The 17,352-nt window shown below is 37.8% G+C and overlaps 1 protein-coding gene across 1 annotated transcript in view; it reads left to right on the plus strand.

The window, feature by feature from the left end:
- TMEM131 (transmembrane protein 131) overlaps nt 1-17,352 on the plus strand; it is a 239,896-nt gene that overhangs the window by 115,123 nt on the left and 107,421 nt on the right. The gene's annotated exons all lie outside the window — the stretch shown is intronic.

Genomic DNA, 17,352 nt, shown 5'->3' on the forward strand with positions numbered 1-17,352 from the left:
TGAAATTTGTAATTTTCTTTAGTGTTGTCAAAATTGTAATTAGTCATTTTTTATTATAGTAAACACATTAGGTTTGAATAATTTATTTCCAATCTCAAACCTGGAATAATCAAATACACTAATTATATTTGTGTAGAACCGCGTTGGAGTAGTTAGCATTAATAGCAAGATATCTGATAGCAGCCCCCATCTTCTAAGGAGATTATATTCTGACACAGATCATGGATTTGGGTGGTGGGAGTGCACAGAAAAGTTCGTGTGATTCCTTGGGCATTTCTAGATGGAATCAATATTTTGGAATAGTCATTATGTAAGCAAAATTGACTTCTGAGGTGTCTGGGTGGCTCAGTTTAAGCATCTGACTCTTGATCTCAGCTCAGGTCTTGATTTCAGGATGATGAGTTCAAGCCCCATATTGGGCTCCACACTGGGTATGGAGCCTACTTAGAAAAAAAAAAAATTTGACTTCTGGGTGTTAGATTTAAAGACCATAATGTTCTGGGAGGCCTGGGTGGCTCAGTTGGTTCAACACCCAACTCTTGATTTCTGCTTAGGTCAAGATCTCAAAGTTCGTGAGATAGAGCCCACATCAGGCTCTGCGCTGACAGCACAGAGCCTGCTTGGGATTGTGTCGCTCCTTCCCTCTCTGCCTGCCTCTCTCTCTCTCTCTCTCTCTCTCTCACTCTCTCTCTTTCAAAATAAATAATAAACATTTAAACAAAGAAAAGACCATAGTGTTTAGATAGGAAACACATCACTATCATTTCTTATAAAAACGGTTTAGGTACAATGTCGAGATTGCAAGGAACATAAAGTAGAGCCTTAATCCATTCACAGTAATGTGTCACCCACAGTCTCCTTCTGTCAGATGTAAGAGATTTAAAGAAATATGGCACATACTTTGATCTTCATAAAAGAGTTCATTATTTTCTAACAGTGAGTTTTATCTCTACAGTAAAATTCTCTTTAAGTATGTTCTCTCATCCTAGAGTGGACCAGAACAGAGACTAATGAAGAAACATTCTGATATTAGGGCATGAGCAGTATTTATAGTGATGCATGAGGGCAGGGAGAGGAGGTCAGCCTACAACACTGAAACTATTAGTCTCAAGCACCAGCTATTCTTACTTGGAAAGCTTAACAGTAACTATTCTGGAGAGATCTTGTCAAAAGTTACATCCAGCCCTTTTCACTTTATATAATTTGTTTTTTTAGAGAGTTTTATAAATTTTATACATCACTTGAGATAAAGACATTTTCAGCTGTACAAAATGCCTAAGTAGAAATTAGGAATTCCTGTTCCAAATTCTCTCTCCCTGGATCCTTTAGATAATGGCCCATCCCTGAAATAGGAGAAATTGAGATAATGTCACACAGGATTCTGGACTAGTGATTTTAACCTTTTTTTGAGGACTAGATGAAAGCTGTGAACCTCTTCCTTTCTCTCTCCAAACTCACACAAAGACACACAGTTGTATACAAATGGCATCTTGCACACAGGTTCAGGGATTTTCTAGACATCCCTCTCAAGGTCCATACCAGATCCTTCAGAGCTAGTGAGGAATTCCTGTTCTAGGCCACAGATTATTAAATCACCACACAGAACTTACTGGGATTTTGCTTATTATGCTAGCAGTGCACGTCCACTGTAGTAAACTTAGAAGATACTTACCAAGGGAAAGAAGAAAATAAAAAATTACCAACAGTTCAGCCCCTCAGAAACATTAACATTGAACTTTTATAGTTCAAGTCCTTTTTCCATACCTCCATATTTATTTATCGAGTCACAAAAAACATAACCATATTTTCTGAACACAGACTGTTTTATAACCTGCTTTCTAAACATAATACAGTGTATTTTCTTCTTTATTCCATTGAATTATCTGTTACTTTATTTTATGGTGTTAAAGGACATTAAATTGTAAGGATAGATCTGTTAAATTCATTTATTTTTTTATATTGTTTTAAGTTTAATTCTTATCAGTGCTGAAGCTAATGATTTAAATACAGCATGACTATATCCTCAGGAGAAAGTCCTAAGAATGGAGTTGTAAAATGAAATGATATGCAGAATATAAAGGTTTTCAATTAATATTTAGGCTAGAGAATAATTTGGTGTCATGCACAAAGAGAACTGGTAAGAATAAGTGAATTAATGTGTGACTAGAGAGGGAATAGATGGGATTTCCTTAAGAGCCTGGAACTGAAATCTCATGAGCTGAGAGAAAGTGTGGAAGTTTATTGAAAGTGTGTGAGTGGACAGGTGAACTCCAGTGCAAGCAAGGTTCAGGCAATACAGTGAAGAAAATTATTTGAAGCCTAGCATGAGGTCCTAGGTATAGCACAGGAAATGAATATAGTAGGTATACTAGACTATTCCCTAAGCCAGCAAATTTACATGCTACTCCCAAAATAGTGGAAAGGAAAAAAAAAAAAGAAAGATAGCCATTCTACCATTTTAAACTTCTCTTCGTCCAGTCTGAGAGCACTGAATGGAGTTTGTTTTTTCTCACAAAGGTAGAAGTGGATCTGTAGAAGTAGGAGTTGGGGGCAGATGTGAACACATGTATATTAGGGTTCAGTCAGAGTTTTTATATGACTATGTGAGTATATATATGTGTGGAGTTTTTATGAGGAATTGGTTTATACAGTGTGGTAACTGGTTAAGCCCAAAGTGTACAGGGGCAAGCAGTCAGGAATGGAAGATCATGAGTAGTCTGGAACCCCAGGGGCAGGAACTTAAAGCTTGATATCCACAGGCAGGTTCTCAGTGAAGATGCTGAGGAAGCAGAACAATTGCAGATCCATCTGTTATTTGGAGTCTCTTAGGTAAGGCCTAACTTCTCTTTGAAAGGGCTTCCAACTAGTTAAAAGAGGTCTACATAATCTCTCTTTAATTAATTTGAAGTCAGCTGCTTAGGGACTTGAAATGTCTCTGCAGAGTCCCTTCCCAGCAGCACCTACCTTGGTGTTTGAGTGAATAACTGGGAGAAGGTATATGTATGCTACAAAATGGCGGCTGCCTCCCTTCCATGTTCCAGCTCTCAGGAGAGAGCATCACGTGTAACCCACCCTATGCAGAAATGTATGAGGGAATTCTGGGGACTATAGTTCAGCCCACTCCAGTTCATAGACCACAAAACCACCACATGGATGTAAACAAAGAGGTTACTAAATTTTGAATTTTGACCCTACAAGATTGCAGATAATGTGACTGGAAGAATTTGCCCAGCAGTTTGGAGCTAAGTTTCTTTTTATGAAACTTGAAAGTAGTTTTAGTACAAAGAGAGTGAAGTCGTGCATTTTCACTGCAGAAAGTAAATTTTCAGTGGGTTAGGAAGTAACTGATTGTTACTAAAGGATTTCAGGGAACAGATTTTTTTTTTCCACTCTAAAAAAGAGACTTAAAAAAGAAATACCTCTCTTCCATGCTGAATATTGTCTGCAGGCAATACCTGGGGTACTGTGGGAACCATGTTGCAATTAGGGGTGCTAGTCTAAGGATAGAGCCAGCAAAATTTGTCTGAAAGTGGAAAAGTGGAAAGAACTTGCATCCTTGATTATAGTGTTGAATTAATCGACCCTGGAACTGCCCTACTTTAGGTCTTCTTGTTGGATAACACTAATCTTGTCTTTCTTGATCTCTTGTAGAGTACGTGGCACCGCTGACTTCTTCCTCCTTCTCAGATCTTTGTCGGCCTCTATCCTTGTGAACTCACTCTGTGTTTTTCTCCTGTGTCTAAAGCTCTTTTTTTGTAGTCTCTTTCAGGGTTCTGTTCCCTGTCTGTCCCCTAACTATAGCTGCTTCTCTTTCCTCAGCCGCTTTTAGCCAACTCCACGTTTTTTACGGGGTGATCTCTACCATGCCCTTGGCATATGCCTATGGTTTCCCAATCTGTCTCACCCCTCTCCCCCTACCACTTCCCTGTGTTTGCAACAACACCTTAAACTCAGTGTGTCCTGCTTTTCTGTATTTCCAATCTCTGTGAATGGTACCAGTCACCAAAGCCAGAAATCCTGATGCTTTCTGGATTCTTTCCTCTACCTCAAAGCACTCCATCCCTTCACACACCTCCCCCCCCCCCCCCAAAATTCATTACCAGAATTCTATCAATTGTTCATATCTGCTTTTCTCTGATCTTGATTTCTCACCTTTCTCCTCTTAATTCAGGCCCTCACATCATTTCTTATCTAGATTCTTACCACATGTCTGCCTTTTTCCAATTTATGATCTGTACTATCAACAGAGAAATCTTTTTACTATCCAAATCTAACCATGTCATTTCCTGTATGCTTTCCCACAAAAAATCCTTTGATGGTTCCTGATGTCTTTAGGATAAATACTGAATTTCTCAATATAAAATCTGTCCTTTACCTTTCTCCTGTACGACCCCACCCTAAACCACCCCTGTGGAGCACTACTTACCATTTCCTGAAGTAACTGGGCTTTCCAAGCTCAGGCATGTTGTACATACTTTGAGTCTCCCCTGTAAAAAGAATTCTGTGGACACTTTCATATAATAAAAAATAAAAATAAAAATAAAAGGAGAAAGGACAGGTAATAAATGTGCCCTTAACCTAAATTCAAAAATAAATATTTTTGCCATATTTACTTCATATTTTTGCCCATTTTAAATCATTTGAGAGTAAAATGGACATAATGCCATTTTACTCCAATACTCTTGAGCACACATTTCCGTATATAAGAACATGCTACGTAGCTATAGTAGTATTACTTGTAAGAAAATTAACAGTAGTTACAGGGTGCCTTTAATCCCTCTGTTTTGGTTAGTGCTGTAGTTGTTTGGTTCTAAGTAATAGAAATCTGACTGAAACTACAGAGGCAAAAATGAACATATATTGGAAGGAATACTGAGGACTGTAATATATCTGCAGAGAGGTCAGAGATACAGCTATGACCCAGAGACAACAGGATCCATGTTATCACACCGCCAGGAGTCTTCTCTCTGTCTTGTATCTCTGCCCCACTCTGTATTGGCTTATTCTCTCCCACTGCCAATAGCTTTTTCCTATGACGATGAAAACAAATCCACTGACTGCTCTTCAGACCTATATTCTGTAGCCTCCCTCTATCACCGCATTCATAGCTTCTTTTCCCTTAGTTTGAAAAATCTCAAGAGTAGTACACTGATAACCTATGGTTAGATCATGTATGAACCCCACCAGACAAACAAGGAGAGTATTTGATAGTGAACATGCCTTCCAGGTGTTGTCCCTATGTTTATAAGGGTTTCACCCAGTGCAGAGAAATCATACAATGGGCAGATACTCCAGTTGGAGTCCACTACAACCTCCTTGGCCTGTTGAATCCCTAATGACCTTTAGTAGTGTAGAGTACTCCTCTTCTCTGTACAGCAAGCCTTCCCCAGCCTGCCTAGCAGAGGTCGAAAGTGCCTTCTGTCTGCTTCCATGGTGTTGTGTTCACCTCACAGAGGTGGGATGGATCCTGACCCAAAGTTTGGGTCAGCTGTCAAGACTGATAATGTCACATGCACACACACCAAGTTTATTGTATTCACAGAATGAAGCATGCAGGGTGGGCTCCCCAGCAAGTCTGAAAAATGCCCTTTAGAGTGCAGAGAAAGGAGACTAGCTTGGCTTTTATTGGCAGGAAGGAGTTGGTGAGGCTGGGGCAAACTTGCAAAGTTTGAACTTCTCACTAGATCCGAGAGAGAGAGGGAGAGGGAGAGGGAGAGGGAGAGAGGGAGAGAGGGAGAACTGGCTTTCTTATCTGCTTGCCCAGGTGTGGGATGTAATCAAACATCAGAAATGAAATTAGAGTCTTCATTACTCATGACATCTACTGACTTATGTCAGTGCGCTGGGTTTTGCTCTAATTGTCTGTTTAGATGTCTGTTTCCCTGCTAGACCAGGCTGTGAAGATAATTTACCTATTTATTTTTGTGTCTCTGGTACATGTTTCACACTCAACACTTTTGAAAAATTTTATTTTAGAAAGAGAACATGAGTGGGAGAGAGGGGCAAAGGAGAGAGAGAGAGAATCCAAAGCAGGCTCCACGCTCAGTACAGAACCCAACACAAGGCTTGATCCCACGGCCCTGGGATCATAATCTGAGCCAAAACCAAGAGTTGGACGCTCAACCCAATGAGCCACCCAGGTGCACCACACTTAACACTTACATATGGTACATTATCTTATTTAAAAAAAATTTTTTTAATGTCTATTTTTGAGAGAGAGACAGAGCACGAGCCGGGGAGGGGCAGAGAGAGAGGGAGATGCAGAATCTGAGGCAGACTCCAGGCTCTGAGCTGTCAGCACAGAGCCTGACATGGGGCTCGAACCCACGAACCGTGAGATCATGACCTGAGCTGAAGTCTGATGCTTAACCGACTGAGCCACCCAGGTGCCCCTTCAGTAAATTAAGTCCAACAAGATTTCCTGTTGATTTCTTGATTTCAGTTAACTTAATTTTACATTCTCAAGTGATTTTGTCAGACTACAATGAATATTTGTTATACCTTTTCTACTTGATCCGGCAGTGTACTGACTTAATGCCCATGCTGGAAATGTTTCATTGTCTTGATATGTATAGCAATAATTTAAGGACTTGAGAAGAATATCCTTAACAGAACACTTTACAGTATTTTTCCAAAAAGTGTAAGTAGTTATCATTGCTTACTACCTTGACTCACACACTGAAGTTTTGCCTTGTATGTTTTCTGTGACCTATTTCCATTGCTTGTGGTCATTTTTGGTAAATCGGTTTTAAAACACCCTTTGCAGTATCTGGAACACCTTTCAATTGGATAGAATTTACCATTCCAAGTTGTATCGGATGGTCATCCAGGGCTTCCAGGAGAGTTTCAGGCCTCTTAGCAAGGATGCCACTCTAGTACCCTGGCTGCTTTCTAGACCCCCCTGTAACTGACTCCTCTCACTACTTTGCTCATTCCTACTGCCCTCTAGAGCTTCTTTCGTAGTAAATCATGTTAACTTTCTTCAAAAATAGGCTTTCTTTGTTTTCATCTATTACATTTCAATTGATTCTGTAATTCTACCTCTTTTCCCCTCTCCCCTCCCTTCCCCCCATCTCTCTATTAACAGTTAGTTGGAACAGTCTGGGCATGACCACCTCCCCGCATCCCTCTGCACCCCCCTCAGTTATTTATGCCAGTGCTGTTAAATATTTTTCTGTTTCCATAACAACAACTTTTTTCAAACATTTGTTGCAGAGTGCAGAAAGATGCTTTGGGTGGAAACTTGGTTTGCTGAGTTCTTTGGTTTATGTAATTATTAAGTACAGAAAATCTTGATTTCAAATCTAAAGCTTAAAATGGAGACCTAATGGCTTAAAGAAAAATGGAAACTGTTGCTTAAAATGGAGGTCTTTATTTTCAAGTTAAATTCAGTTCTTGAAAGGTGTTTCTTCCAGTCACTTTTTCATAGTCCAGTAAAATCAAGTAGGTTCTCTTCTAAAGAGATATTTGGTGCCTTTTAGCTTTTCAAGTTTCTAACTATTCCACCAACAGCCCCCTCAGCCCTCAATCTAAAATGTGCTTAAGAAGATGTTCAGATTTTGTGGTAATTGAGTAGTACAGAGTACTGCATATTGATTTGACCCAGTTTCCTGCCAAAAGTTGTGTTTGGTAGAGTGCTGTGTCACTGTCATTCATAAGGTTTGTCTGAGGGCACTTGCTCAGCCATTTTTTCAGCTGTTTCCTGGCATTGCGTTGTCTTTCTGTGGCATGGGAAACTTGCCATTGACCACAAAATTGCAGCTTACTTTTCAAGCTGGTCTCTAGTTCATAACTTATTCTTCCTAATTCTTTTGTGCCTCAGACTCTTCTGAAATATGGACAGTCAGTAGCTCTGCACAGACAGCACAGAGAACAGCTGTATATTTGATTCCACTTGGTTTATCTATAAATAATTCGCACTGTCCTCTTTGGCCCTCCTTTGGTCTTTGGAGTAGGTGACAATGGAAACAAACAGAACTGGCACTGTAAGCATTTGAAAATCTTTTTTTTATTTTAAAATCTTACTGTCTAGGAGCGCCCAGGTGGTTCAGTCGATTAAACATCTGACTTTGGGTCAGGTCATGATCTCATGGCTCGTGAATTTGAGCCTCATGTCAGGCTCTGTGCTGACAGCTCAGCCTAAAAGCCTGCTTTGGATTCTGTCTCTCTTTCTCTTTCTGCCCCTCCCCTGCTCATGCTCTGTCTCTCTCTGTCTCTCAAAAATGAATAGACGTTAAAAACAAAAATTGGGGGGCACCTGGGTGGCGCAGTCGGTTAAGCGTCCGACTTCAGCCAGGTCACGATCTCGCGGTCCGTGAGTTCGAGCCCCGCGTCGGGCTCTGGGCTGATGGCTCAGAGCCTGGAGCCTGTTTCCGATTCTGTGTCTCCCTCTCTCTCTGCCCCTCCCCCGTTCATGCTCTGTCTCTCTCTGTCCCAAAAATAAATAAACCTTGAAAAAAAAAAAAAATTTAAATCTCACCTGTCTAGCCAAGTGTCTCGCATGCTGTTTATGACAGGCAGAATTCTAAGATGGCCTCCCAAATTCCTGGCCTCCAGGGTGCACACACACACCTTCTCCCAGTCAAACATGAATCTAGATGTTGCTGTGAAGGATTTTGGAAATGTAATTAAGATCCCAAATCAGTTGGCCTTTAAAACAGGGAAATAATCTGTGAGGCTGAGATGATGTCATGAGCCCTCCACATTTGGCTGTAAGAGTCATAGACAGAAATGGCAGTGATTTCAAGAGAGGTGTTGATGTAAGGGAGTTTGTTGTGCCGGTTTTGGAAATGGAAAGGGCCATATGGCAAGAGACTGGAAGCAACCTAAATATCACCAACAACCTGAATGAGCCTGGAAGATGTGTGAGTGAGACCCTAAGCAGATCAAGCAGTCATGCTGGGCCTGGACTTCTGATTTACAGACCTATAAGATAATAAATGGGTGTCATTTTAAGCCTCTAAGTTTGTGGTAATTTGTGTAGCAGAAAACGAATTGCTCTGCTTATTTATTTACAAGTAAGCATGCATTAGTACTTGACCAGAGTTTTTCATGGTTTAGTGTGACTTCTCTTTTCAGTCCCCCATTTCATCATGGATTCTGTTCACAACTCCAAGGGAACAGAAGAGAGGGAGAGGGAGGGGCAGGGGAAGCTGTTTTAATATGAGGTCTGTAAGCAGTTCTGTCCTAGGAGGACTCCTGCTTCCTGTGGTGTGGACTGCCCAGAGCTGCAGGAAGACTGCTCTGTCCAAGCCTGCATAACTAGAGTGGCCTACTGATACCCTTCCTGAGATGTTCCCTCTGTTCTTGTTACTACAAACTTCTTTGAACAGCACGAGTAGATGACCCTTCTCCCCTGAGCAAAGATTCATTTCTGTAGGGTGTGTCATTTCCTCTTTGATCCCTGGAAGAAAGGGCAAGACCAGCCTCAGCAGCATTGCAAATCAAGCATTCTGATCCACTCCCCCCTGCCAGGCTCCTTATGCCTCCAAGCTTGTTTCCTTACCCCGGAGTCCTCTCCTACAGAAGGCCATCTTCAGTCGTCTTCTTGAAGGATCCCCCAGATTACCTGTCCGTCTTATACTGTGTCTTCTTTATCTTAACTGAGATTGATTACACTGAGGTCATTGGAGGGAAAACGTGAAGGTCGAATTCATAGGGAGTGAATGGCTGGTTGCCAGTCACCCTGCAGGACATTTGAATTGTGAAAGAGTGTAGTGGTAAACTTTCAGGATGTAAGGACATTTTTGTTTCCGTGTACTGTTACTCTATCTATATATCTATATAAAGCTTGAGAAAAAAGAATTTTATCTTCCATGTTGTCTTTGTACAGCTCCCTGCAGCATCACACACAAAATTTGAGACCCCAGCTGGCTCTGTACCTATTTCCCTGTTTCATGGTCCTGTGACCCCCACCTGCAATTGATGAGTCTGTTGGTTAAGGGGTCTAGCTCCCGAGAAAGTCTTGGGAGCAAGAGGAATTCCACTGAGTTTGAAGAGCTTCTGAGGGTGATCAGCTTCCTACTTCCTAACCCTAAATATGTTGTTATAAGCCTCCTGCAGATACCCCTCTGCCCCTGCCTCAGGACCTAAGCCCTGGTTCTGCCTTTGGGTTTTTTTTTCCTCACAGTTGGACTCTTAAGCCACAGAAAGATTGTAGACCTCATGGTGGCTGGACTGTAAGCCATGAAATTATTTTGGACCAGTTTTTTGCTTCTACATCCTTCCCGCTTGTGACAAGAGTTTGTAGCATCTGCAGTGTTGAGCTCTCAGAAGGGAAATATGACTTGGTGTTTAGCCCTTAGAGGCACCAGAAAACATTAACCTCAACAAGAAAACTTCATGTCATCATTATAAAGAAATTCTCAAATGATGTGTAAAATAAACCATAGTGTAAACCATTATCAAAACCTTTAAAATGGGTTAAGTGTTATAAAAGACAGCGAATAGTTCTTTACAAATTGGTAAACCTTATCTAGATGAACCTGACTTTTTTGTGTAATATGGAACAAGAGACTGTCATTCCATTGTAGAAAAGACAAAATGTTTAAAATAATCCAAGATTAGGGGCGCCTGGGTAGCTCAGTCATTTAAGCCTCCAAGTCTTGATTTCTGCTCAGGTCATGATCTCACAGTCGTGAGGTTGAGCCCCACTTCAGGTTCCACACTGAGTGTGGAGTCTGCTTAAGATTCCCTTCCTCTCCCTCTGCCTGTCTGTCACTTGCACTCTTTCTCTCTCTCAAAAAATAAAATTTTAAAAATGACAACATTTAAAATAATCCAAGATTAAAGTACAGACAAAGCTGCAAAAAAAATGAGTAAAGGGGTGATAAATTGATTTTGATGTTGGTTTAGATGATAAGGAATTTGAAAATCAGGTGAAATAATGTGACTGTATTAAAAGTCAGATTCAATACATGAAATTCTGACCAACTTTTGACTTTAAGGATTTTGGAGAAAAAAAAAAAAAAGTGAAGCCCTAATGAGGACGTTAAACAGAAACCGTAAGGAAACAAACTAATCTTTCTACTTGGACAATAAAATGACCTTTGATTTTATTTATTGTAATGTTTAATTATAATACTTCCGTCCTGAGTTCTCTAATATTCTGTTTTGTGTAACATTTGTTAAAGTACTTTTCAAATTGAATTCTTGGGAGATCATATTTAATATATGGGCTCTCTCTTGACTAAACAGGATTCAGCACCGTACAGTTATATAAGAATCACCTGTAAAAATAAGCCAACATCATGATAAAGCTGGCTTACATGTAGGCCTTCAGCAAATACCTTTTAACTCATTGACCTCAAGTAACAAAACCATCTTAACTGATGGTCACTCTAAACCAAAAAAAAAAAAAAAAACCTCCAAATGCTTTATTCTAGTTTTATATGGTGATGCTTAATAATTATAGAGTAGTATTGCTTTCCATAGTATTCTCATTACTTTACCATAACGCTGTTTACTTTTTTCATGAAATATACACATAGAAAAATGCATAAAGTATATATGTAGTTTTACATATGCTACCCAGTCAGATGTTATTATATATTTGTAGTTTATGTAATTATGTTTCAGTATACAGATACTGTGATATAGATCACTCGGGGGTGGGGGGTGTTTTTTTTGTTTTTTTTTTTTTTGGTCTTTTTGGCTGTATTGAGATGTAATTAACATAACATTGTAAAAGTTTAGGTACACAACATATTGATTTGATATACTTACACATTATAAAATGATTAGCATGGTAAGGTTAACACTGTCGTCACAGCACATAATTACCACTCTCTTTTGTGGTAAGAACATTTAAGGTTTTAGCAACTTTCAAGTACATAATACAGTATTAACAACTATAATCACTATACTGGACATTAGAACCCTAGAACGTATTGATCTTCTAACCAGAGGTTTGTACTCTTTGACCAACATCTCTCTCTTCGCTACCCCCCCCCCACCCCGGTAGCCACCAGTGTTTGTCTTTCTCTGTCTAACTTCATTTAGCATAATGCCCCCAAGGTCCATCCATGTTGTTGCAAGTGGCAGGATGTCCTTTCTTGTGGCTGAATAATATTCCATTGCATATAAGCATACCATATCTTCTTTATTCATTCACCCATTGACAGACACTTAGATTATTTCCATTCCTTGGCTATTGTGAGTAATGCTGCAGTGAACATAGGAGTGCAGATATCTCTTTGAGATCTTGTTTTCATTTCCTTTGGATATGGGAAGAAATAAGATTGCTGGATCATGTGGTAATTCTGTTATTAACTTTTGAGGAACCTCCATATTGTTTCCATAGTGGCTGCATAGTTCCTTCTTTTTCTTACCTTTTTAAAGCTTCATTTTTTTTTAATTTTTTTTTTCAACATTTATTTATTTTTGGGACAGAGAGAGACAGAGCATGAACGGGGGAGGGGCAGAGAGAGAGGGAGACACAGAATCAGAAACAGGCTCCAGGCTCTGAGCCATCAGCCCAGAGCCTGACGCGGGGCTCAAACTCACGGACCGCGAGATCGTGACCTGGCTGAAGTCGGACGTAAAGCTTCATTTTTGTTAGATGTCCATCTGTTCTCTTATTTCTAACCATAGCAAAGAATCCACATTTTACCCATAACTCCTTCTTTAGTGGCTATACATATTATCTCTAATACCCTACCACCACAAACAGCCCTGCAGTGAATACTCTTGCAGGTTCACTTATGGACTTTCATGAGGATTTTTTTGGAATATAAGGCCAGGAGAGGAATGCATAGGTCATAAAGTGTGAGTACACTTCACTGTCTAGGTGTTGCCTGGTTGCTTTTGTGCTTATCTGTGCCTTCCTATATTTCTACATCCCTTGTATTTGTACTAATGCTTAACATCAGCCAACTTTCTGTTTTTGCTAGTTAAATAGGGATAATGTGGTACTTCATCATTAATTTTGTATTTCTCTGATTGCTATTAAGTTACAGTATCCATCTTTTTATATGCTTATTGGCCTTTTGGGTTTCCTCTTCTGTGAATTGCCTGTTCATATCTTTTGACCTTTTTTCTTTCGGGATTCTTAGTAACTTGTTAGAAATTCCTTTTGTAAGCTAGAAATAACTTTAAAGTCTAAAGATATATTTAGATATTGTAAATAATCTTTTCCCAGCTTATCACCTGTTCACTTTTCCCATCCCATACTTTGTTGAATCAGAAAGTCTTAATGTTTTCCCCAAATTTTGAAAAATTTAAAAGTTCAGAAAAGTTGGAAGAATAATATGGTGAATACCTATATAATCTTTATCTAGATTCACCAAGAGTCAACCTTTAGCACATTTACTGTCTCTCTTCTACACACACACACACACACACACACACAACACACACACAGAGACTACTTTTTTTTTTAAGTAAATGTGGACATCCTGCTACTTCATCCCTGTGTTCATTAGTATGTAAATCCTAAGGGACAGATATAACCATATTCAGTTTTCCCTAATCGCCAAAAATATGTCCATTATTGTATACGGTCCCCCAACCAGGATCAAATCAAGGATGACACATTGTATTTGGTTGGTTGGTGTCTTTAATCTTTAAACTACCTTTCTCCTTTTTTTCATTTATAAGATAGAATTTTTTGTAGTTCAGATCAGTTGATGTATAGAATAGTCCACAAACTGGATTTGCCTCATTATTTCTTCATGATTAGAATCAGGCTAAATACTTTTGTCAAGAACATTATATAGATAATGTATATTTCCCATCACATAACATCAGGCGGCCAATAAGGTCCATATTTCTAATTGTTAATGATGCTGAGTTTGAGTACTTCCTAAGGTACTCTCTACCAGATTCTGTACATTGTAAAGGTACCTTTTCCTTTTTGTAATTAGTAAGTAATATGTGGGGTTAATAACATGTTCTCCAGCAACCTTTCATTTTAATAGTTCTACCTACTTATCATATTATTGACTCTTGCCTAAATCATTTACTACATTGATAATTGCAAAATGGTGATTTCTTTTTTTCCTCAGATTCTAGCAGGTTTTTTTTTTTTTCATTTAGGAGCCAAGATTTTTCTGTGAAAAGTATCGTCCTCTCTTTTTCCTTTGACTGTCACTATAAACAAAAGGTCAGCAAATTATGGCCCTTGCCACCCATTTTTGTAAATAAAAGTTTTATTGGAACATAATCATACATGCTTATTTACACTTTATGGTTGCTTTTACACAGCATTGGCAGAGTTGAGTGTTATGACAGAGATTGCATAGTCTGTAAAGTCTAAAATATTTACTGTCTGGCCCTTTACAGAAAAAGGTTGTTGATCCCAATTATAGACTCATATATTCTCTTCTTTATTTAATGTGTTATAACCCTTTGCTTTCACTGTTCTTTTTGCTCCAAATTTTATAAGTTTTCCCAGAAAAAGCCTGTTTAAGCTGATTTCTATCATTTTTTGTAAGTTCCATTAAGCTTTGAACATTTCTTTGCTTTCTGATTCAACAAGACATTCTAGACTTCCCTCTGTTTTCATTGTCCTAGACCTGGAATGAGCCAAAAGTATGAGAAGTCCTGGTTTCTTTTTAGGGGAAATGACATTTCAAACCCATATCTGGGCACCAAAGTGTGCTTATTGCTCTGGATGTCATTGCTTCTAGGCTTTTGTGAAAAGATCTATAGAGGAACATAGGCGTATACTATATAAATGAATATATGTAAGTCATGTCCCATACTGATAATTCTAATTCATATTTTACCAATTCAGATCCAGAGTCATAGAGTTCTTCCTCATTATTCCCCATTTTGTATCTGCATCTTATTTTTCCACAAAATAATTATTAGAATATTACCTTTAAATATTTGGTAAAATTTGCCAGTAAAGTACCCATGGACTGGAATTTTCTTTGTGGGAAGGTTTTAAATTATGAATTTAATTTCTTAAGTAGTTTTATTTTTTGTAATGCTTACATATTTTTTTTTCTTATTTTACCACTTTTGGTAAGCTGTGTTTTTTTCTGGGAGTTTGGTAGTTTTAGGATAATTTTTGAATTTACTAACATAAAGTTGTTAATATTGTTTTAATGTTTGCAGTATCTGTAGCGATACCTCCTTTTATCATTGCTCATACTGATATTTTGTGCCATCTCTTTTTTCTTTCTCAGTCTTGCCAGGTAGTTGTCAACTTACTAGTTTTTTACCCCCAAGAAGGGTGAACTTCTGACTTCATAGATCACCTCTGTTTTACGTGTTTTATTACATTGATTTCCACACTTGCTTTTATCCATTTTTTACTTGTATCTTCTTTAGATTTAATTTGCTGTTCTTTTTCTCATGACATGGATGCTTAGTTCATTAAATTCTAGGCTTTTTTTTTCTTCAAATATATACATTTAAATTCATGAATTTTTCTTTAAGCACAGAATCAAGTTTATTTTACAAGCTTTTAATAAGTTAAGTTTTTAATTTTCATTCCAGATAGTTCTTAATTTTTATTCAGATTTTGTCTTTGATCCATGGGTTATTTACACATGCATTGATCTATTTACATATTTATAGAAAATCAAGTTATCTTTTCTTATTGATTTCTGTTTAACTGGGCCAAGACTAGAAAATTCTGCATATAAAAGAGTTTTATAGAAGGGATAGAATAGAAAATAACTAGCAAGATGGTACTTTAACCATATCAGTAATTACATTAATTGTACATATAAATAGTCTAAACACACCAATTAAAAGACCAAGATTTTCAGATTAAAAAAGCAAGACTCAACTAACAATAGAAACCCAAAATATAGGAAGCAAAACTGACAGAACTGAAGGGAAAAGTAGACAATTCAGCACTAATAGAGACTTTAGTACCCCACTTTCAATAATGGATAGACCATCTAAGCAAGAGATAACAAAAGAAACAGAAGACCTGAAAACAGTTCAATGCCATTAGACATCTATAGAACATTCCACTCAACAACAAAGTACTTACACTGCTCACACACACAAAGAACGTTCTCCAAGATAAACTGTATGCTAGACCATAATGTAAGCCCCTATAAATCTGGAAGTCGTACAAAGTATGTTCTCTGATAACTTCATTCTTTAATTAAATAAATTGACAAGCAATAAAAAAAAAGAATCTTGAGAAATAACATATTCTTTAATAATGAATCAAAGAAGAAAATCAAGAAAGGAATTAGAAAATGCTTTCAGATAAGTGAAAAGAAAATATACCAGAATTTATGGGGTACAGCAAAAGCATTGCTCAGAAAGAAACTTACAGCTATAAATGTCTTAATCAGCAAAGAAAAAAATCTCAAATCAGATATCTAACCTTCCATCTTATGAAACTAGGAAAAGAAAAGCAAAATAAAAAATAATTAGAAAGAAATAATAAAGACTAGAGAAGAAATAAATGAAATAAATGAAAAACAGCAGAGAATATTAACAGAAATTGGTTCTTTCAAAACAGCAACAAATTTGACAAACCCTTAGCTAAATTAAGCAATAAAGAGAAAAAGACTCAAGTTACTAAAACCAGGAATGAAAGAGGTGATCTTTGTATAGAATATAACCTTACAGAAATAAAAAAGGATTGGGGCACCTGGGTGGCTCAGTCGGTTAAGCATCCAACTCTTGATTTTGGCTCAGGTCATGATCTCATGGTTCGTGAGATCAAGCACCTTGTCAGTCTCTGCACTTGTAGAATGCACTCTACAAGTGCAAAGCCTGCTTGGGATTCTCTCTCTCCCTCTCTCTCTCCCCTCTCCCACTCATGCTCTCTCTCTTTCTCAAAATAAATAAATAAACTTAAAAAGAAATTTAAAAAGGATTATAAAGGAATACCATGAACAACTGTATGCTCACAAGTTCATTAACTTAGTTGAAATAGACAAATTCCTGAAAAGACACAAATTTCCAAAACTGACCTAAGAAGAAATAGGAAACCTGAATAGACTTATAACAAGAGTTTGAATTAGTAATCAAAAAACTTCCCAGAATGAAAGCTCTGACTCACAGAAAGCCTTATTGATTAATTTTATAAAAAATTCAAAGAAGAATTAATACCAGTCCATCATAAACTCTTCCAAACAATAGAAGAGTGAACATTTCCCAACTCTGTATGTTAGGCCTGCATTACCCTTATACCAATATCACACAAAGACACTATAAGAAAACTACAGACCAATACTCCATGTGTTAAAATTCCTCCACAAAATAATAAAATACCTAAAAAAGATTATATACCATGGCCAAGTGGCATTTGTTCCAAGAATGCAAGGTTAATTTAACATCTGAAATTCAATTAATGTAATATACCATGTTAATAGAATAAATGGGAAACATGTGAGTATGTCAGTAAATAACACACACAGAAAAGGTTTTGAATAA

Source organism: Felis catus, chromosome A3 (assembly GCF_018350175.1).
Source record: "Felis catus isolate Fca126 chromosome A3, F.catus_Fca126_mat1.0, whole genome shotgun sequence".
Taxonomy (NCBI): domain Eukaryota; kingdom Metazoa; phylum Chordata; class Mammalia; order Carnivora; family Felidae; genus Felis; species Felis catus.